At 37.9% G+C, this 24,061-nt stretch overlaps 5 non-coding genes across 5 annotated transcripts; all 5 read left to right on the top strand.

The window, feature by feature from the left end:
• The first annotated feature begins 642 nt into the window (after window positions 1-642).
• On the top strand, window positions 643-821 carry LOC120285465. The gene has a single exon (XR_005544730.1). It is a non-coding gene; the product is annotated as a 5.8S ribosomal RNA (ribosomal RNA).
• A 394-nt stretch (window positions 822-1,215) lies between these two features.
• On the top strand, window positions 1,216-5,176 carry LOC120285459. Its single transcript, XR_005544725.1, has one exon. It is a non-coding gene; the product is annotated as a large subunit ribosomal RNA (ribosomal RNA).
• Window positions 5,177-8,402: 3,226 nt separating this feature from the next.
• On the top strand, window positions 8,403-10,397 carry LOC120285451. The gene has a single exon (XR_005544717.1). It is a non-coding gene; the product is annotated as a small subunit ribosomal RNA (ribosomal RNA).
• Window positions 10,398-11,086: 689 nt separating this feature from the next.
• LOC120285464 lies at window positions 11,087-11,265 on the top strand. The gene has a single exon (XR_005544729.1). It is a non-coding gene; the product is annotated as a 5.8S ribosomal RNA (ribosomal RNA).
• Window positions 11,266-11,659: 394 nt separating this feature from the next.
• LOC120285458 lies at window positions 11,660-15,621 on the top strand. The gene has a single exon (XR_005544724.1). It is a non-coding gene; the product is annotated as a large subunit ribosomal RNA (ribosomal RNA).
• Window positions 15,622-24,061: the final 8,440 nt, after the last annotated feature.

The following is a 24,061-nucleotide window of genomic DNA, read 5'->3' as shown; positions in this document are numbered from 1 at the left end:
TAAATACAATTTACCAAAATAAAATATTACAAAATGATTCTACGGAATCAAAAGTTAAAGTGAAAATAAAATGTAGATGGCTTTTATTTTATTTATATGTGGGGCTTGGCAACCTCATAAAAAGACTTTAACATTATTAATGTTGTTGTGCGTATTTGTGGCAGTACTTACTACAACAACGGCGTTTCCTATAAAAACAAATTCTCGAAAATGGAAATCGAAGAAACTAAACTAAATTCGAAAGTGGAAGTCGAATTAAAATTAAAATAATTTTGAATGTGGTAATCGAAATAAGTTTGTGTGTATATGGACCATAATATACACGCGTTGCGAATATGTATTGTTCATCTATGTTATGAGCATACGTTGGCTAATGCAACAACCTAAATATACAATGTTTGTACCTGTCATCCATCAGGTTAATGTTTTATATAAATTTTGCAGTATGTGTCACCCAAAATAGCAAACCATAACCAGATTATTATGATACATAATGCTTATATGAAACTAAGACATTTCGCAACATTTATTTTAGGTATAAAAATAAATTTATTGAAGGAATTGATATATGCCAGTAAAATGGTGTATTTTTAATTTCTTTCAATAAAAACAATATTGACATTATATAAAAATGAATTATAAAACTCTAAGCGGTGGATCACTCGGCTCATGGGTCGATGAAGAACGCAGCAAACTGTGCGTCATCGTGTGAACTGCAGGACACATGAACATCGACATTTTGAACGCATATCGCAGTCCATGCTGTTATGTACTTTAATTAATTTTATAGTGCTGCTTGGACTACATATGGTTGAGGGTTGTAAGACTATGCTAATTAAGTTGTTTATAAATTTTTTATAAGCATATGGTATATTATTGGATTAAATAATGATTTTATTCATAATATTAAAAAAGAAATGAAAAACATTATCTCACATTTGAATGTGAAAAACGAAGAGAAATATTTTCTTTTTCAATCAAATAATACTGAGAAATGTCTAGCATAAAAAATTGAAATATTTTTCATCTAGAATTGTCTCTTATTAATGATTCGAAAAAAAAAAAACTTGGTTATGTTATTATTCTTCGTTGGTTCGTTAAATGGATAAAAAATAACTTTGCTTACAAGAACTATTGGAACTATTTATAACGAATTTAATTGATTGTTTTATCATTTATATATAAAGAATTTATGGCAAAATATAGTTATATATACAACCTCAACTCATATGGGACTACCCCCTGAATTTAAGCATATTAATTAGGGGAGGAAAAGAAACTAACAAGGATTTTCTTAGTAGCGGCGAGCGAAAAGAAAACAGTTCAGCACTAAGTCACTTTGTCTATATGGCAAATGTGAGATGCAGTGTATGGAGCGTCAATATTCTAGTATGAGAAATTAATGATTTAAGTCCTTCTTAAATGAGGCCATTTACCCATAGAGGGTGCCAGGCCCGTATAACGTTAATGATTACTAGATGATGTTTCCAAAGAGTCGTGTTGCTTGATAGTGCAGCACTAAGTGGGTGGTAAACTCCATCTAAAACTAAATATAACCATGAGACCGATAGTAAACAAGTACCGTGAGGGAAAGTTGAAAAGAACTCTGAATAGAGAGTTAAACAGTACGTGAAACTGCTTAGAGGTTAAGCCCGATGAACCTGAATATCCGTTATGGAAAATTCATCATTAAAATTGTAATATTTAAATAATATTATTAAGAATAATGTGCATTTTTCCATATAAGGACATTGTAATCTATTAGCATATCCCAAATTTATCATAAAATATAACTTATAGTTTATTCCAATTAAATTGCTTGCATTTTAACACAGAATAAATGTTATTAATTTGATAAAGTGCTGATAGATTTATATTATTACAGAGCGTTAATTTTTCGGAATTATATAATGGCATAATTATCATTGATTTTTGTGTTTATTATATGCTCTTGTATGATTAACAATGCGAAAGATTCAGGATACCTTCGGGACCCGTCTTGAAACACGGACCAAGGAGTCTAACATATGTGCAAGTTATTGGGATGTAAACCTAATAGCGTAATTAACTTGACTAATAATGGGATTAGTTTTTTAGCTATTTATAGCTAATTAACACAATCCCGGGGCGTTCTATATAGTTATGTATAATGTATATTTATATTATTTATGCCTCTAACTGGAACGTACCTTGAGCATATATGCTGTGACCCGAAAGATGGTGAACTATACTTGATCAGGTTGAAGTCAGGGGAAACCCTGATGGAAGACCGAAACAGTTCTGACGTGCAAATCGATTGTCAGAATTGAGTATAGGGGCGAAAGACCAATCGAACCATCTAGTAGCTGGTTCCTTCCGAAGTTTCCCTCAGGATAGCTGGTGCATTTTAATATTATATAAAATAATCTTATCTGGTAAAGCGAATGATTAGAGGCCTTAGGGTCGAAACGATCTTAACCTATTCTCAAACTTTAAATGGGTAAGAACCTTAACTTTCTTGATATGAAGTTCAAGGTTATGATATAATGTGCCCAGTGGGCCACTTTTGGTAAGCAGAACTGGCGCTGTGGGATGAACCAAACGTAATGTTACGGTGCCCAAATTAACAACTCATGCAGATACCATGAAAGGCGTTGGTTGCTTAAAACAGCAGGACGGTGATCATGGAAGTCGAAATCCGCTAAGGAGTGTGTAACAACTCACCTGCCGAAGCAACTAGCCCTTAAAATGGATGGCGCTTAAGTTGTATACCTATACATTACCGCTAAAGTAGATGATTTATATTACTTGTGATATAAATTTTGAAACTTTAGTGAGTAGGAAGGTACAATGGTATGCGTAGAAGTGTTTGGCGTAAGCCTGCATGGAGCTGCCATTGGTACAGATCTTGGTGGTAGTAGCAAATAATCGAATGAGACCTTGGAGGACTGAAGTGGAGAAGGGTTTCGTGTGAACAGTGGTTGATCACGAGTTAGTCGGTCCTAAGTTCAAGGCGAAAGCCGAAAATTTTCAAGTAAAACAAAAATGCCTAACTATATAAACAAAGCGAATATAATACACTTGAATAATTTTGAACGAAAGGGAATACGGTTCCAATTCCGTAACCTGTTGAGTATCCGTTTGTTATTAAATATGGGCCTCGTGCTCATCCTGGCAACAGGAACGACCATAAAGAAGCCGTCGAGAGATATCGGAAGAGTTTTCTTTTCTGTTTTATAGCCGTACTACCATGGAAGTCTTTCGCAGAGAGATATGGTAGATGGGCTAGAAGAGCATGACATATACTGTTGTGTCGATATTTTCTCCTCGGACCTTGAAAATTTATGGTGGGGACACGCAAACTTCTCAACAGGCCGTACCAATATCCGCAGCTGGTCTCCAAGGTGAAGAGTCTCTAGTCGATAGAATAATGTAGGTAAGGGAAGTCGGCAAATTAGATCCGTAACTTCGGGATAAGGATTGGCTCTGAAGATTGAGATAGTCGGGCTTGATTGGGAAACAATAACATGGTTTATGTGCTCGTTCTGGGTAAATAGAGTTTCTAGCATTTATGTTAGTTACTTGTTCCCCGGATAGTTTAGTTACGTAGCCAATTGTGGAACTTTCTTGCTAAAATTTTTAAGAATACTATTTGGGTTAAACCAATTAGTTCTTATCAATTATAACGATTATCAATTAACAATCAATTCAGAACTGGCACGGACTTGGGGAATCCGACTGTCTAATTAAAACAAAGCATTGTGATGGCCCTAGCGGGTGTTGACACAATGTGATTTCTGCCCAGTGCTCTGAATGTCAAAGTGAAGAAATTCAAGTAAGCGCGGGTCAACGGCGGGAGTAACTATGACTCTCTTAAGGTAGCCAAATGCCTCGTCATCTAATTAGTGACGCGCATGAATGGATTAACGAGATTCCTACTGTCCCTATCTACTATCTAGCGAAACCACAGCCAAGGGAACGGGCTTGGAATAATTAGCGGGGAAAGAAGACCCTTTTGAGCTTGACTCTAATCTGGCAGTGTAAGGAGACATAAGAGGTGTAGAATAAGTGGGAGATATTAGACCTCGGTTTGGTATCGTCAATGAAATACCACTACTCTTATTGTTTCCTTACTTACTTGATTAAATGGAACGTGTATCATTTCCTAGCCATTATACGGATATATTTATTATATCTTATGGTATTGGGTTTTGATGCAAGCTTCTTGATCAAAGTATCACGAGTTTGTTATATAATCGCAAACAAATTCTTTAATAAAACGATGCATTTATGTATTTTTGATTTGAAAATTTGGTATAACTCCAATTACTCAGGTATGATCCAATTCAAGGACATTGCCAGGTAGGGAGTTTGACTGGGGCGGTACATCTCTCAAATAATAACGGAGGTGTCCCAAGGCCAGCTCAGTGCGGACAGAAACCACACATAGAGCAAAAGGGCAAATGCTGACTTGATCTCGGTGTTCAGTACACACAGGGACAGCAAAAGCTCGGCCTATCGATCCTTTTGGTTTAAAGAGTTTTTAACAAGAGGTGTCAGAAAAGTTACCATAGGGATAACTGGCTTGTGGCGGCCAAGCGTTCATAGCGACGTCGCTTTTTGATCCTTCGATGTCGGCTCTTCCTATCATTGTGAAGCAAAATTCACCAAGCGTTGGATTGTTCACCCATGCAAGGGAACGTGAGCTGGGTTTAGACCGTCGTGAGACAGGTTAGTTTTACCCTACTAATGACAAAACGTTGTTGCGACAGCATTCCTGCGTAGTACGAGAGGAACCGCAGGTACGGACCAATGGCACAATACTTGTTCGAGCGAACAGTGGTATGACGCTACGTCCGTTGGATTATGCCTGAACGCCTCTAAGGTCGTATCCGTGCTGGACTGCAATGATAAATAAGGGGCAATTTGCATTGTATGGCTTCTAAACCATTTAAAGTTTATAATTTATTTTATAAACGACAATGGATGTGATGCCAATGTAATTTGTAACATAGTAAATTAGGAGGATCTTCGATCACCTGATGCCGCGCTAGTTACATATAAAAGCATTATTTAATACAATGACAAAGCCTAGAATCAATTGTAAACGACTTTTGTAACAGGCAAGGTGTTGTAAGTGGTTGAGCAGCTGCCATACTGCGATCCACTGAAGCTTATCCTTTGCTTGATGATTCGATAAATAAATGATTTTTTCCTGTAGCCAAACACCTCGTCATCAATTTAGTGACGCATATGATATTGTCCCTATCATATAATTTTTGATATAAAGACTTTAAAGAATTGTATCAAGTTGCCAAACACCTCGTCATCAATTTAGTGACGCATATGATATTGTCCATATCATATAATTAATATAAAGACTTTAATGAATTGTGTCAAGTTGCCAAACACCTCGTCATCAATTTAGTGACGCATATGATATTGTCCCTATCATATAATTTTTGATATAAAGACTTTAAAGAATTGTATCAAGTTGCCAAACACCTCGTCATCAATTTAGTGACGCATATGATATTGTCCATATCATATAATTAATATAAAGACTTTAATGAATTGTGTCAAGTTGCCAAACACCTCGTCATCAATTTAGTGACGCATATGATATTGTCCCTATCATATAATTTTTGATATAAAGACTTTAAAGAATTGTATCAAGTTGCCAAACACCTCGTCATCAATTTAGTGACGCATATGATATTGTCCATATCATATAATTAATATAAAGACTTTAATGAATTGTGTCAAGTTGCCAAACACCTCGTCATCAATTTAGTGACGCATATGATATTGTCCCTATCATATAATTAATATAAAGACTTTAATGAATTGTGTCAAGTTGCCAAACACCTCGTCATCAATTTAGTGACGCATATGATATTGTCCCTATCATATAATTAATATAAAGAATTTTAATGAATTGTGTCAAGTTGCCAAACACCTCGTCATCAATTTAGTGACGCATATGATATTGTCCCTATCATATAATTAATATAAAAACTTTTAATGAATTGTGTCAAGTTGCCAAACACCTCGTCATCAATTTAGTGACGCATATGATATTGTCCCTATCATATATTTTTGATATAAAGACTTTAAAGAATTGTATCAAGTTGCCAAACACCTCGTCATCAACTACTATATTATGGTTGCGCCGACCTCTCATATTGTATTCTCTTATGTGTTCATAGGATTTTGGCAATTATATACGAGTAAATTAAATAATATACTTATGAAAATGATTAATTATTATATGTATAAGGGAAAAAATGCTGAAATATTCCCATATTATCTTAGTATTATAGAGGAAAGACCGTTGCCGACCTCTCATATTGTTCAAAACTTATGTATTCATATGATTTTGGCAATTAAATGAGTAAATTAAATAATATACATATGAAAATGATTAATTATTATATGTATAAGGGAAAAAATGCTGAAATATTCCCACATTCTCTCAGTATTATAGAGAAAAGCCATTATAGTGAGAGGGTATAGTAGTGTAAACGACCGGAATTACGACAGAGGGTTCAAAAACTACTATAGGTAGGCAGTGGTTGCCGACCTCTCATATTGTTCAAAACTTATGTATTCATATGATTTTGGCAATTATATGAGTAAATTAAATAATATACATATGAAAATGATTAATTATTATATGTATAAGGGAAAAAATGCTGAAATATTCCCACATTCTCTCAGTATTATAGAGAAAAGCCATTATAGTGAGAGGGTATAGTAGTGTAAACGACCGGAATTACGACAGAGGGTTCAAAAACTACTATAGGTAGGCAGTGGTTGCCGACCTCTCATATTGTTCAAAACTTATGTATTCATATGATTTTGGGAATTATATGAGTAAATTAAATAATATACATATGAAAATGATTAATTATTATATGTATAAGGGAAAAAATGCTGAAATATTCCCACATTCTCTCAGTATTATAGAGAAAAGCCATTATAGTGAGAGGGTATAGTAGTGTAAACGACCGGAATTACGACAGAGGGTTCAAAAACTACTATAGGTAGGCAGTGGTTGCCGACCTCTCATATTGTTCAAAACTTATGAATTCATATGATTTTGGGAATTATATGAGTAAATTAAATAATATACATATGAAAATGATTAATTATTATATGTATAAGGAAAAAAATGCTGAAATATTCCCACATTCTCTTAGTATTATAGAGAAAAGCCATTATAGGGAGAGGGTATAGTAGTGTAAACGACCGGAATTACGACAGAGGGTTCAAAAACTACTATAGGTAGGCAGTGGTTGCCGACCTCTCATATTGTTCAAAACTTATGTATTCATATGATTTTGGCAATAATATGAGTAAATTAAATAATAAACATATGAAAATTAATATGTATTATATGTATAAAGAAAAAAATAATCATATTATATATGAATAATGGAAAAAAAAATGAAATGTTCATATAATCTCTTAATATATAAGAGAATAGCCCGTATGTTGGGTGGCAAACGGAATTGAAAATACCCGCTTTGACGACAGCGGGTTCAAAAACTACTATAGGTAGGCAGTGGTTGCCGACCTCCCGCATTATTCGAAATATTTATTTCGGATTATGTTTATATTGGTTACATACAATAAAGTATATTATTATCCGTACAAATTTGTTTCTCAGTTCTATAGAACACGGGACTTGGCTCCGCGGATAATAGGAATATACGCTTTTTAGATAATATCGTTGAAACAAAAGTCAAGTTTCTATTATATATAGAATAACAAATCGTTTCCATATATTATCGTTAATTTTTGGAGGCAGGCAAATATTTATTTATTACCTGCCGTATAGTTGGATTATTATATCGTTACGGTATAATACAAATATGGATTCTTATGAAAGAAATATAAAATTATATATTAAATGTGGAAATATTATCATATGCGCTTGGTTTTATGTTATATATTACCAGAGAGATATATGAAAAGAGATAAATTTTAAATTTATCTTCAAAATGCAAATGATTTAACTTAATATTTATATTGGTTAAACAAAAATTGTACATGTGTGGATACAATAATTATGTATGTTGGAAATAAAATGATATTTTATAATGAAATATGTATATATAAAAAGATATAATTATAGAAACATATATATTACAATAATTATATGAAATTCTTGTTATATTGGTAAAACAAGTATAAATTAAAAATGAAATTATGGATTACGAATGCTATATAAAAATGGCCGTAATCGAATGGATATTTTACTTATAAATATATATTTAAAATTTTACCCAAAGGCGAAATATTGAATTTTATTCAATATAATAAAAATCATGGAATTATATAAAGTGAAAAATCCATATATCTATTATATTGCTTATTTCGATTCAAAAAATATGAATGGAATATGAAGGAAAAACATTATTCTGGTTGATCCTGCCAGTAGTTATATGCTTGTCTCAAAGATTAAGCCATGCATGTCTAAGTACACACGAATTAAAAGTGAAACCGCAAAAGGCTCATTATATCAGTTATGGTTCCTTAGATCGTTAACAGTTACTTGGATAACTGTGGTAATTCTAGAGCTAATACATGCAATTAAAACATGAACCTTATGGGACATGTGCTTTTATTAGGCTAAAACCAAGCGATCGCAAGATCGTTATATTGGTTGAACTCTAGATAACATGCAGATCGTATGGTCTTGTACCGACGACAGATCTTTCAAATGTCTGTCCTATCAACTTTTGATGGTAGTATCTAGGACTACCATGGTTGCAACGGGTAACGGGGAATCAGGGTTCGATTCCGGAGAGGGAGCCTGAGAAACGGCTACCACATCTAAGGAAGGCAGCAGGCGCGTAAATTACCCACTCCCAGCTCGGGGAGGTAGTGACGAAAAATAACAATACAGGACTCATATCCGAGGCCCTGTAATTGGAATGAGTACACTTTAAATCCTTTAACAAGGACCAATTGGAGGGCAAGTCTGGTGCCAGCAGCCGCGGTAATTCCAGCTCCAATAGCGTATATTAAAGTTGTTGCGGTTAAAACGTTCGTAGTTGAACTTGTGCTTCATACGGGTAGTACAACTTACAATTGTGGTTAGTACTATACCTTTATGTATGTAAGCGTATTACCGGTGGAGTTCTTATATGTGATTAAATACTTGTATTTTTTCATATGTTCCTCCTATTTAAAAACCTGCACTAGTGCTCTTAAACGAGTGTTATTGTGGGCCGGTACTATTACTTTGAACAAATTAGAGTGCTTAAAGCAGGCTTCAAATGCCTGAATATTCTGTGCATGGGATAATGAAATAAGACCTCTGTTCTGCTTTCATTGGTTTTCAGATCAAGAGGTAATGATTAATAGAAGCAGTTTGGGGGCATTAGTATTACGACGCGAGAGGTGAAATTCTTGGACCGTCGTAAGACTAACTTAAGCGAAAGCATTTGCCAAAGATGTTTTCATTAATCAAGAACGAAAGTTAGAGGTTCGAAGGCGATCAGATACCGCCCTAGTTCTAACCATAAACGATGCCAGCTAGCAATTGGGTGTAGCTACTTTTATGGCTCTCTCAGTCGCTTCCCGGGAAACCAAAGCTTTTGGGCTCCGGGGGAAGTATGGTTGCAAAGCTGAAACTTAAAGGAATTGACGGAAGGGCACCACCAGGAGTGGAGCCTGCGGCTTAATTTGACTCAACACGGGAAAACTTACCAGGTCCGAACATAAGTGTGTAAGACAGATTGATAGCTCTTTCTCGAATCTATGGGTGGTGGTGCATGGCCGTTCTTAGTTCGTGGAGTGATTTGTCTGGTTAATTCCGATAACGAACGAGACTCAAATATATTAAATAGATATCTTCAGGATTATGGTGCTGAAGCTTATGTAGCCTTCATTCATGGTGGCAGTAAAATGTTTATTGTGTTTGAATGTGTTTATGTAAGTGGAGCCGTACCTGTTGGTTTGTCCCATTATAAGGACACTAGCTTCTTAAATGGACAAATTGCGTCTAGCAATAATGAGATTGAGCAATAACAGGTCTGTGATGCCCTTAGATGTCCTGGGCTGCACGCGCGCTACAATGAAAGTATCAACGTGTATTTCCTAGACCGAGAGGTCCGGGTAAACCGCTGAACCACTTTCATGCTTGGGATTGTGAACTGAAACTGTTCACATGAACTTGGAATTCCCAGTAAGTGTGAGTCATTAACTCGCATTGATTACGTCCCTGCCCTTTGTACACACCGCCCGTCGCTACTACCGATTGAATTATTTAGTGAGGTCTCCGGACGTGATCACTGTGACGCCTTGCGTGTTACGGTTGTTTCGCAAAAGTTGACCGAACTTGATTATTTAGAGGAAGTAAAAGTCGTAACAAGGTTTCCGTAGGTGAACCTGCGGAAGGATCATTATTGTATAATATCCTTACCGTTAATAAACATTTGTTATAATACAAATAAATACAATTTACCAAAATAAAAATATTACAAAATGATTCTACGGAATCAAAAGTTAAAGTGAAAATAAAATGTAGATGGCTTTTATTTTATTTATATGTGGGGCTTGGCAACCTCATAAAAAGACTTTAACATTATTAATGTTGTTGTGCGTATTTGTGGCAGTACTTACTACAACAACGGCGTTTCCTATAAAAACAAATTCTCGAAAATGGAAATCGAAGAAACTAAACTAAATTCGAAAGTGGAAGTCGAATTAAAATTAAAATAATTTTGAATGTGGTAATCGAAATAAGTTTGTGTGTATATGGACCATAATATACACGCGTTGCGAATATGTATTGTTCATCTATGTTATGAGCATACGTTGGCTAATGCAACAACCTAAAATATACAATGTTTGTACCTGTCATCCATCAGGTTAATGTTTTATATAAATTTTGCAGTATGTGTCACCCAAAATAGCAAACCATAACCAGATTATTATGATACATAATGCTTATATGAAACTAAGACATTTCGCAACATTTATTTTAGGTATAAAAATAAATTTATTGAAGGAATTGATATATGCCAGTAAAATGGTGTATTTTTAATTTCTTTCAATAAAAACAATATTGACATTATATAAAAATGAATTATAAAACTCTAAGCGGTGGATCACTCGGCTCATGGGTCGATGAAGAACGCAGCAAACTGTGCGTCATCGTGTGAACTGCAGGACACATGAACATCGACATTTTGAACGCATATCGCAGTCCATGCTGTTATGTACTTTAATTAATTTTATAGTGCTGCTTGGACTACATATGGTTGAGGGTTGTAAGACTATGCTAATTAAGTTGTTTATAAATTTTTTATAAGCATATGGTATATTATTGGATTAAATAATGATTTTATTCATAATATTAAAAAAGAAATGAAAAACATTATCTCACATTTGAATGTGAAAAACGAAGAGAAATATTTTCTTTTTCAATCAAATAATACTGAGAAATGTCTAGCATAAAAAATTGAAATATTTTTCATCTAGAATTGTCTCTTATTAATGATTCGAAAAAAAAAAAACTTGGTTATGTTATTATTCTTCGTTGGTTCGTTAAATGGATAAAAAATAACTTTGCTTACAAGAACTATTGGAACCATTTATAACGAATTTAATTGATTGTTTTATCATTTATATATAAAGAATTTATGGCAAAATATAGTTATATATACAACCTCAACTCATATGGGACTACCCCCTGAATTTAAGCATATTAATTAGGGGAGGAAAAGAAACTAACAAGGATTTTCTTAGTAGCGGCGAGCGAAAAGAAAACAGTTCAGCACTAAGTCACTTTGTCTATATGGCAAATGTGAGATGCAGTGTATGGAGCGTCAATATTCTAGTATGAGAAATTAATGATTTAAGTCCTTCTTAAATGAGGCCATTTACCCATAGAGGGTGCCAGGCCCGTATAACGTTAATGATTACTAGATGATGTTTCCAAAGAGTCGTGTTGCTTGATAGTGCAGCACTAAGTGGGTGGTAAACTCCATCTAAAACTAAATATAACCATGAGACCGATAGTAAACAAGTACCGTGAGGGAAAGTTGAAAAGAACTCTGAATAGAGAGTTAAACAGTACGTGAAACTGCTTAGAGGTTAAGCCCGATGAACCTGAATATCCGTTATGGAAAATTCATCATTAAAATTGTAATATTTAAATAATATTATTAAGAATAATGTGCATTTTTTCCATATAAGGACATTGTAATCTATTAGCATATCCCAAATTTATCATAAAATATAACTTATAGTTTATTCCAATTAAATTGCTTGCATTTTAACACAGAATAAATGTTATTAATTTGATAAAGTGCTGATAGATTTATATTATTACAGAGCGTTAATTTTTCGGAATTATATAATGGCATAATTATCATTGATTTTTGTGTTTATTATATGCTCTTGTATGATTAACAATGCGAAAGATTCAGGATACCTTCGGGACCCGTCTTGAAACACGGACCAAGGAGTCTAACATATGTGCAAGTTATTGGGATGTAAACCTAATAGCGTAATTAACTTGACTAATAATGGGATTAGTTTTTTAGCTATTTATAGCTAATTAACACAATCCCGGGGCGTTCTATATAGTTATGTATAATGTATATTTATATTATTTATGCCTCTAACTGGAACGTACCTTGAGCATATATGCTGTGACCCGAAAGATGGTGAACTATACTTGATCAGGTTGAAGTCAGGGGAAACCCTGATGGAAGACCGAAACAGTTCTGACGTGCAAATCGATTGTCAGAATTGAGTATAGGGGCGAAAGACCAATCGAACCATCTAGTAGCTGGTTCCTTCCGAAGTTTCCCTCAGGATAGCTGGTGCATTTTAATATTATATAAAATAATCTTATCTGGTAAAGCGAATGATTAGAGGCCTTAGGGTCGAAACGATCTTAACCTATTCTCAAACTTTAAATGGGTAAGAACCTTAACTTTCTTGATATGAAGTTCAAGGTTATGATATAATGTGCCCAGTGGGCCACTTTTGGTAAGCAGAACTGGCGCTGTGGGATGAACCAAACGTAATGTTACGGTGCCCAAATTAACAACTCATGCAGATACCATGAAAGGCGTTGGTTGCTTAAAACAGCAGGACGGTGATCATGGAAGTCGAAATCCGCTAAGGAGTGTGTAACAACTCACCTGCCGAAGCAACTAGCCCTTAAAATGGATGGCGCTTAAGTTGTATACCTATACATTACCGCTAAAGTAGATGATTTATATTACTTGTGATATAAATTTTGAAACTTTAGTGAGTAGGAAGGTACAATGGTATGCGTAGAAGTGTTTGGCGTAAGCCTGCATGGAGCTGCCATTGGTACAGATCTTGGTGGTAGTAGCAAATAATCGAATGAGACCTTGGAGGACTGAAGTGGAGAAGGGTTTCGTGTGAACAGTGGTTGATCACGAGTTAGTCGGTCCTAAGTTCAAGGCGAAAGCCGAAAATTTTCAAGTAAAACAAAAATGCCTAACTATATAAACAAAGCGAATATAATACACTTGAATAATTTTGAACGAAAGGGAATACGGTTCCAATTCCGTAACCTGTTGAGTATCCGTTTGTTATTAAATATGGGCCTCGTGCTCATCCTGGCAACAGGAACGACCATAAAGAAGCCGTCGAGAGATATCGGAAGAGTTTTCTTTTCTGTTTTATAGCCGTACTACCATGGAAGTCTTTCGCAGAGAGATATGGTAGATGGGCTAGAAGAGCATGACATATACTGTTGTGTCGATATTTTCTCCTCGGACCTTGAAAATTTATGGTGGGGACACGCAAACTTCTCAACAGGCCGTACCAATATCCGCAGCTGGTCTCCAAGGTGAAGAGTCTCTAGTCGATAGAATAATGTAGGTAAGGGAAGTCGGCAAATTAGATCCGTAACTTCGGGATAAGGATTGGCTCTGAAGATTGAGATAGTCGGGCTTGATTGGGAAACAATAACATGGTTTATGTGCTCGTTCTGGGTAAATAGAGTTTCTAGCATTTATGTTAGTTACTTGTTCCCCGGATAGTTTAGTTACGTAGCCAATTGTGGAACTTTCTTGCTAAAATTTTTAAGAATACTATTTGGGTTAAACCAATTAGTTCTTATCAATTATAACGATTATCAATTAACAATCAATTCAGAACTGGCACGGACTTGGGGAATCCGACTGTCTAATTAAAACAAAGCATTGTGATGGCCCTAGCGGGTGTTGACACAATGTGATTTCTGCCCAGTGCTCTGAATGTCAAAGTGAAGAAATTCAAGTAAGCGCGGGTCAACGGCGGGAGTAACTATGACTCTCTTAAGGTAGCCAAATGCCTCGTCATCTAATTAGTGACGCGCATGAATGGATTAACGAGATTCCTACTGTCCCTATCTACTATCTAGCGAAACCACAGCCAAGGGAACGGGCTTGGAATAATTAGCGGGGAAAGAAGACCCTTTTGAGCTTGACTCTAATCTGGCAGTGTAAGGAGACATAAGAGGTGTAGAATAAGTGGGAGATATTAGACCTCGGTTTGGTATCGTCAATGAAATACCACTACTCTTATTGTTTCCTTACTTACTTGATTAAATGGAACGTGTATCATTTCCTAGCCATTATACGGATATATTTATTATATCTTATGGTATTGGGTTTTGATGCAAGCTTCTTGATCAAAGTATCACGAGTTTGTTATATAATCGCAAACAAATTCTTTAATAAAACGATGCATTTATGTATTTTTGATTTGAAAATTTGGTATAACTCCAATTACTCAGGTATGATCCAATTCAAGGACATTGCCAGGTAGGGAGTTTGACTGGGGCGGTACATCTCTCAAATAATAACGGAGGTGTCCCAAGGCCAGCTCAGTGCGGACAGAAACCACACATAGAGCAAAAGGGCAAATGCTGACTTGATCTCGGTGTTCAGTACACACAGGGACAGCAAAAGCTCGGCCTATCGATCCTTTTGGTTTAAAGAGTTTTTAACAAGAGGTGTCAGAAAAGTTACCATAGGGATAACTGGCTTGTGGCGGCCAAGCGTTCATAGCGACGTCGCTTTTTGATCCTTCGATGTCGGCTCTTCCTATCATTGTGAAGCAAAATTCACCAAGCGTTGGATTGTTCACCCATGCAAGGGAACGTGAGCTGGGTTTAGACCGTCGTGAGACAGGTTAGTTTTACCCTACTAATGACAAAACGTTGTTGCGACAGCATTCCTGCGTAGTACGAGAGGAACCGCAGGTACGGACCAATGGCACAATACTTGTTCGAGCGAACAGTGGTATGACGCTACGTCCGTTGGATTATGCCTGAACGCCTCTAAGGTCGTATCCGTGCTGGACTGCAATGATAAATAAGGGGCAATTTGCATTGTATGGCTTCTAAACCATTTAAAGTTTATAATTTATTTTATAAACGACAATGGATGTGATGCCAATGTAATTTGTAACATAGTAAATTAGGAGGATCTTCGATCACCTGATGCCGCGCTAGTTACATATAAAAGCATTATTTAATACAATGACAAAGCCTAGAATCAATTGTAAACGACTTTTGTAACAGGCAAGGTGTTGTAAGTGGTTGAGCAGCTGCCATACTGCGATCCACTGAAGCTTATCCTTTGCTTGATGATTCGATAAATAAATGATTTTTTCCTGTAGCCAAACACCTCGTCATCAATTTAGTGACGCATATGATATTGTCCCTATCATATAATTTTTGATATAAAGACTTTAAAGAATTGTATCAAGTTGCCAAACACCTCGTCATCAATTTAGTGACGCATATGATATTGTCCCTATCATATAATTAATATAAAGACTTTAATGAATTGTGTCAAGTTGCCAAACACCTCGTCATCAATTTAGTGACGCATATGATATTGTCCCTATCATATAATTAATATAAAGAATTTTAATGAATTGTGTCAAGTTGCCAAACACCTCGTCATCAATTTAGTGACGCATATGATATTGTCCCTATCATATAATTTTTGATATAAAGACTTTAAAGAATTGTATCAAGTTGCCAAACACCTCGTCATCAATTTAGTTGCGTGCGTTTATTTATTTAAAATCTGTCCTAGTGGACAATAATTAAATGGTTTTGCGGGGGAACATTAGCTTAAGGGATACTATTGTACATGTATTTGTGGCGGGTTTTATATGTGTTGTCTATTGTTGTGGAAGATCGAGAGGTGTCTCCTCATGAGACGTCTGCTTGTTGGCTATTGTTGTCTAACAGGTTTGCGAGTGGTTATGGTTTTTATTTTGTATCTTTAGTGAATTGATGTCATAGGTTGGCAACCCTCGTATCATTTAGTGACGCATATGATATTGTCCATATATAATTAATATAAAGACTTTAATGAATTGTGTCAAGTTGCCAAACACCTCGTCATCATTTAGTGACGCATATGATATTGTCCATATCATATAATTAATATAAAGACTTTAATGAATTGTGTCAAGTTGCCAAACACCTCGTCATCAATTTAGTGACGCATATGATATTGTCCTATCATATAATTAATATAAAGACTTTAAGAATTGTGTCAAGTTGCCAAACACCTCGTCATCATTTAGTGACGCATATGATATTGTCCATATCATATAATTAATATAAAGACTTTAATGAATTGTGTCAAGTTGCCAAACACCTCGTCATCAATTTAGTGACGCATATGATATTGTCCTATCATATATTAATATAAGACTTTAATGAATTGTGTCAAGTTGCCAAACACTCGTCATCATTTAGTTTTTTTTTTTTTTTTTTTTTTTTAGCGTGCGTTTATTTATTTAAAATCTGTCCTAGTGGACAATAATTAAATGGTTTTGCGGGGGAACATTAGCTTAAGGGATACTATTGTACATGTATTTGTGGCGGGTTTTATATGTGTTGTCTATTGTTGTGGAAGATCGAGAGGGTGTCTCCTCATGAGACGTCTGCTTGTTTGGCTATTGTCTAACAGGTTGGTGGCGAGGTGGTTAGGGTGGTTTTCGAGCCTTTTCAGGTATCTCTCGCTGAGCCTGGAGATTTCATCAGCGACTTGTGGGATTCCAAGTTCCCTATGTATGGCGACATTCTCGTGGTAGGGATGCGCATTACAGGCAATTCTCAAGCACCTATTCTGGAACCGCTGTATACGCAGGCGATTCGTGTGGCTTGCCGTGCCCCATAGCTGTATCCCGTAGGTCCAGATGGGCTTGAGAATTGCCTTGTACACCAGGATTTTGTGGTTCTGCCTTAGCTTGGACCCTCTCCCAATAAGCCAATGCATCTGCCTCAGACGCGCATCGGCCTGTATGCGTTTGCTGACGATGTGGGGACGCCAAGTGAGCCTGCGGTCCAGGGTAAGTCCTAGGTACTTGGGTGCGGGTGCGTTGGGAATGATGACTCCGTTTAGCGTGACCGGTGGGCAGTCTCCTCTCCTTAGTGCAAATGTTGTTTGGGTAGATTTTTCCGCGTTCACTACGATGTTCCACCTGCTGAGCCAGGGATGTAGCGCGTCCATTTGCCTTTGGATTGTTTCGGAGGCTTCTCGTGGGTCGGATGAGGAGGCGAGGAAAGCCGTGTCATCTGCATAAGTCGCTATAGTTAGGTTCCTGGAGGGGATTATGGGAAGGTCTGCGGTGTAAAGGGTGTACAGTATTGGTCCGAGCACACTGCCTTGCGGAACTCCAGCTCTGATCAGTCTGGGTAGGCTTATTGCACTTCCGCATCTGACTTGGAATGCTCTTCCCTCAGTGTAGGATTTGAGGAGGGTAAAATGGGGGCTTGGGAGGTAGGATTTGAGTTTATGGAGGAGTCCAGGATGCCAAACTCTGTCGAATGCCTGCTTCACGTCGAGCATTACAGCGCAGCAGTATTTCTTTTGCTCGAATGCCTCGAGGATCCGTTCGACTAGCCGGTGGCATTGCTCTGGTGTTCCGTGGGAGCGCCTGAAGCCAAACTGGTGATCGGGGATCAAACCAGCCTCATCCAGTACTGGCAATACTCTGCGCAAAAATACTCTTTCGAGTATTTTGGAGAGGATTGCCAGCAAACTAATCGGACGATAGGAGGCGAGATTGGCTTCAGGCTTACCAGGCTTGAGGAGGACAATAACCTCTGCTCTTTTCCACTCTTCCGGGAAGTACCCTAGCCGGAAGCAGCTGTTGTAAATGCTGGCCAGCATTTGTGTGCAGCGGAATGGGAGCATTTTTAGGGCCGCCGCATCTATACGATCCAGGCCTGGAGATTTGTTGTTCTTCAGTAGAGCAATCTCCTGCGCAACTTCCTCAGGGTCGACTGGTTCCAACGGGGGACCGGGAGAGCTTGGGCTATTGAGAAACCGGGCTGTTTCAGCATGTTCTTCGGCAGTGCAGCAGTCGAACGGAGAGAAGGCGTTGTAAAGGTGTTCGGCGAAAGCTTCTGCTCTTTCAGCATCCGAACGGCACCAGGATCCATCTGCTTTGCGCACTGCGGAAACCTTTTTGGCTGGTCGTTTAATGTGGCGGGTGACGTTCCACAGATTGTGGTCTGGGTCCCCGGGAGAGAGTTCCTCGAGGAATCTGAGGAAGGAGTCCTGGCGTAGGCTGGAGATCTTGTCCTTCAACTCCTTTGTGGCGTGATTGAGCGCTGTTTTGTCTCTTGGATTGCGCGTCAAGAACCAAACTCTCCTGAGACGCCTCTTCTCAGTCACGAGTGCCGCAATTTCCGGGGACCAGAGGTGGAGGTCCCTGCTAGGTGTTCTCGCAGTCTTTGGTGGCGGTGGGCTTGCGAATTCCGCAGCGTTTTGCATCTGCCTGGTGAGATTCCCGATAGCTTCATCAATGTTCCTGGGTGTGTTGAGGATGGGGTTCGGATTGACGGTGGAGAGCATCCAGGACGCGAACTTGGCGGCGTCGGTATATTTTCCAGTGAGCCTTCTGAGCGGGGTTTTCCTGAGGACTGGCGTGTTGATTAGCACGTTTATTGCACAGTGGTCTGACAGGAGGTCAGCATTTGTTGTGCAGCTGATCTTCGCATGCCCTATGCCTTTCGACACAGCAAAGTCCAGCAGGTCTGGAGTCTTGAGGGGATTCGTTGGCCAGTGAGTGGGCTCGCCAGTGGAGTGGCAGTCCAGTCGGTGGCGTTGCAGGTACCCAAACAGAGTTTTCCCTTTGGGGTTGTTGGCGCGCGATCCCCACCAAGAATGTTTGGCGTTATAATCTCCAGCTGCTATGAAGCGGGGCCCAAAATGCTCGAAGAACTCACTGAGGTGAGATGCTGTTATGCGGTATCTGGGGGGAAAGTAGACCGCTCCAATGTCTAAATCTCCTTGCGGGCTGACAATCCTGATGACAGGACATTGTGCCCAGTCTTGCTGAAACGCGGGCAGCTCTAGGTATTGAATACCGCTCCTGATGAGGATGGCTGCTCCACCGCGTGCTCTGCCAGAAGGATGGTCTGCATGGATGAGGTCATATCCGCTGATATTAAAGTGGGATCTGGGGGAGAAGTGGGTTTCGGCTACGAGTAGGATATCGATCTGGTGGGTCTTCAGATGGTGCTCGACTATGGCCTTGCTGTTCTGCAGGCCGTTCGCATTCCAGACGACTAGGTGGAGCTTTAGTTGCATGACTTGCTGTTGAGAATGGTGGCCACCAGCTGTGTCATCTGGGTGAACATGCGCTCCATCATCCTTTCCATCATTCCTTCCATGCGAGCGAACATCGCTTCTATCTGACCGGAGTGTGGGGTTTCTGTTTGGGTTTGGACTGGGGTTGTGGGATTCTGCGGTGCTGCGTGCACTCCGTTGAGGGCGTCTCGGTAGCTCCTGCCAGAGGTGACGTTTGGTGATGCCACGGGCGGCGCCTTGTTAGCATTAGCGACGGGCCTTGTTTTCGGAGCAGCGAGTGCTTTGGCCCTTTTGTATGCAGGGCATCCCTTGAAAGACGCAGGATGGTCCGCCTGGCAGTGGAAGCAGCACGCTTTGTCGTCCTCCCTCTTCTCACATGCCCTCGATTCGTGAGGGCCTCCACACTTTACACATCGGTATTCCAGGAAGCAGTAACGCTGTGTATGACCGAATCCTTGGCACCTGAAGCATTGAGGCACGTCGTTGAACTTCTGCGGCGGTTCAATGGTTACTACCGACCTGCAGATCCGCTTGACTTGGTAGACGTCTTTGTTGTTGCTGGAAGGCTCCAGGTTGGCGAAGAATATTCCCAGCGGTTCTTTAGTTCTTCTGCCAATGGGATTGTGCAGATCTCTAACAGCGTGCCCTTGTCTGCGAAGGTCTTCAATGATTTCCTCACGATCGGTGGAGTGGTGGAGTCCTTTGATGACAACCTTGTATGCACGTTCATCTTTCGGCTGGAAAGTCCGATGCCTCTTGTTTTGGGCCACAAGTTGGAGACGCAGAGCTGTATAGGACTCTTTGTCCGGCATCATGACACGTACGTTGTTGCCATTCACGGTCTTGTAGGTAAAATTGTTCTTCGGGCCTACAAGAGTCGTGATCATCTTGACGAGTGCCGAGATGTTGGTCACATCGGGGATAAAAATCGGAGGTGGCTTGATGGTCTTCGGGGTGGGCTTTGGTTTCTCGGGGGTCTTGGGCTTGGAATCATCTTTAGGTCCGGGTTCGTCATCAGAGCTCTCTTGGTCGTACTCGTCTTCTTCGGTCGAGAGTAAAGCGAAGGCGTTGTTGGCGAGCTTCTTGCGCAGAGCTGCGCTAGTGCTTGGCTTATCTTCCAGCTCCTCTCCCTGTGCTTTCTTTGCCGGTTTTCGCTTTATCTCGCCCGGCTCTGTATGCGAGGTGCTTCCCTCGCTGCTGGAGCTGCTCTTGCGTGTTCTCAGAGCCTTTTTGCGTGGTGTTGTTCCAAGCTTGTGGGTGCGCGGGGGGGCCTGCCAGTCCATCTTCTCCAAAGTTGATAAGGAGTGAGGAGGGGGGGGGGGGGGAAGCTGGGCACCGTAAGCCGGTGAGCCAGGCAGCACGTGGCTGCTGCTTTGCAATTATACCGCTGCTTCGAGCACTGGGTTTTTTTGCGCTGATAACACGCACACTCGGGTGTGCGATGGTGTTAGTGCGAACTACCGTTAGGTACGTTGGCTGGGCCAATCAAAACGCGCGACAAGATCACGCGACGCGAAGTGGCTGGGCACAAGTAACGGGACTTACAACTGTGAACAATTTGCTAACAATTTGCTAACAATTTGCTGTCGATCCGCAGGCACGTCTGCACTCGTCGAGTGTTCGATCGCGACTGATCAATTTAGTGACGCATATGATATGATATTGTCCATATCATATAATTAATATAAAGACTTTAATGAATTGTGTCAAGTTGCCAAACACCTCGTCATCAATTTAGTGACGCATATGATATTGTCCCTATCATATAATTTTTGATATAAAGACTTTAAAGAATTGTATCAAGTTGCCAAACACCTCGTCATCAATTTAGTGACGCATATGATATTGTCCATATCATATAATTAATATAAAGACTTTAATGAATTGTGTCAAGTTGCCAAACACCTCGTCATCAATTTAGTGACGCATATGATATTGTCCCTATCATATAATTAATATAAAGACTTTAATGAATTGTGTCAAGTTGCCAAACACCTCGTCATCAATTTAGTGACGCATATGATATTGTCCATATCATATAATTAATATAAAGACTTTAATGAATTGTGTCAAGTTGCCAAACACCTCGTCATCAATTTAGTGACGCATATGATATTGTCCTATCATATAATTAATATAAAGACTTTAATGAATTGTGTCAAGTTGCCAAACACCTCGTCATCAATTTAGTGACGCATATGATATTGTCCCTATCATATAATTTTTGATATAAAGACTTTAAAGAATTGTATCAAGTTGCCAAACACCTCGTCATCAATTTAGTGACGCATATGATATTGTCCATATCATATAATTAATATAAAGACTTTAATGAATTGTGTCAAGTTGCCAAACACCTCGTCATCAATTTAGTGACGCATATGATATTTAATGACTATGTTTTGTCCCTATCATATAATTAATATAAAGAATTTTAATGAATTGTGTCAAGTTGCCAAACACCTCGTCATCAATTTAGTGACGCATATGATATTGTCCCTATCATATAATTAATATAAAAACTTTTAATGAATTGTGTCAAGTTGCCAAACACCTCGTCATCAATTTAGTGACGCATATGATATTGTCCCTATCATATATTTTTTGATATAAAGACTTTAAAGAATTGTATCAAGTTGCCAAACACCTCGTCATCAACTACTATATTATGGTTGCGCCGACCTCTCATATTGTATTCTCTTATGTGTTCATAGGATTTTGGCAATTATATACGAGTAAATTAAATAATATACTTATGAAAATGATTAATTATTATATGTATAAGGGAAAAAATGCTGAAATATTCCCATATTATCTTAGTATTATAGAGGAAAGACCGTTGCCGACCTCTCATATTGTTCAAAACTTATGTATTCATATGATTTTGGCAATTAAATGAGTAAATTAAATAATATACATATGAAAATGATTAATTATTATATGTATAAGGGAAAAAATGCTGAAATATTCCCACATTCTCTCAGTATTATAGAGAAAAGCCATTATAGTGAGAGGGTATAGTAGTGTAAACGACCGGAATTACGACAGAGGGTTCAAAAACTACTATAGGTAGGCAGTGGTTGCCGACCTCTTATATTGTTCAAAACTTATGTATTCATATGATTTTGGCAATTATATGAGTAAATTAAATAATATACATATGAAAATGATTAATTATTATATGTATAAGGGAAAAAATGCTGAAATATTCCCACATTCTCTCAGTATTATAGAGAAAAGCCATTATAGTGAGAGGGTATAGTAGTGTAAACGACCGGAATTACGACAGAGGGTTCAAAAACTACTATAGGTAGGCAGTGGTTGCCGACCTCTCATATTGTTCAAAACTTATGTATTCATATGATTTTGGGAATTATATGAGTAAATTAAATAATATACATATGAAAATGATTAATTATTATATGTATAAGGGAAAAAATGCTGAAATATTCCCACATTCTCTCAGTATTATAGAGAAAAGCCATTATAGTGAGAGGGTATAGTAGTGTAAACGACCGGAATTACGACAGAGGGTTCAAAAACTACTATAGGTAGGCAGTGGTTGCCGACCTCTCATATTGTTCAAAACTTATGAATTCATATGATTTTGGGAATTATATGAGTAAATTAAATAATATACATATGAAAATGATTAATTATTATATGTATAAGGAAAAAAATGCTGAAATATTCCCACATTCTCTTAGTATTATAGAGAAAAGCCATTATAGGGAGAGGGTATAGTAGTGTAAACGACCGGAATTACGACAGAGGGTTCAAAAACTACTATAGGTAGGCAGTGGTTGCCGACCTCTCATATTGTTCAAAACTTATGTATTCATATGATTTTGGCAATAATATGAGTAAATTAAATAATAAACATATGAAAATTAATATGTATTATATGTATAAAGAAAAAAATAATCATATTATATATGAATAATGGAAAAAAAAATGAAATGTTCATATAATCTCTTAATATATAAGAGAATAGCCCGTATGTTGGGTGGCAAACGGAATTGAAAATACCCGCTTTGACGACAGCGGGTTCAAAAACTACTATAGGTAGGCAGTGGTTGCCGACCTCCCGCATTATTCGAAATATTTATTTCGGATTATGTTTATATTGGTTACATACAATAAAGTATATTATTATCCGTACAAATTTGTTTCTCAGTTCTATAGAACACGGGACTTGGCTCCGCGGATAATAGGAATATACGCTTTTTAGATAATATCGTTGAAACAAAAGTCAAGTTTCTATTATATATAGAATAACAAATCGTTTCCATATATTATCGTTAATTTTTGGAGGCAGGCAAATATTTATTTATTACCTGCCGTATAGTTGGATTATTATATCGTTACGGTATAATACAAATATGGATTCTTATGAAAGAAATATAAAATTATATATTAAATGTGGAAATATTATCATATGCGCTTGGTTTTATGTTATATATTACCAGAGA

The sequence above is a fragment of the Drosophila simulans genome, unplaced genomic scaffold (genome assembly GCF_016746395.2).
Source record: "Drosophila simulans strain w501 unplaced genomic scaffold, Prin_Dsim_3.1 Segkk19_quiver_pilon, whole genome shotgun sequence".
Classification (NCBI taxonomy): domain Eukaryota; kingdom Metazoa; phylum Arthropoda; class Insecta; order Diptera; family Drosophilidae; genus Drosophila; species Drosophila simulans.
This window is presented reverse-complemented; position numbering and strand designations above follow the sequence as displayed.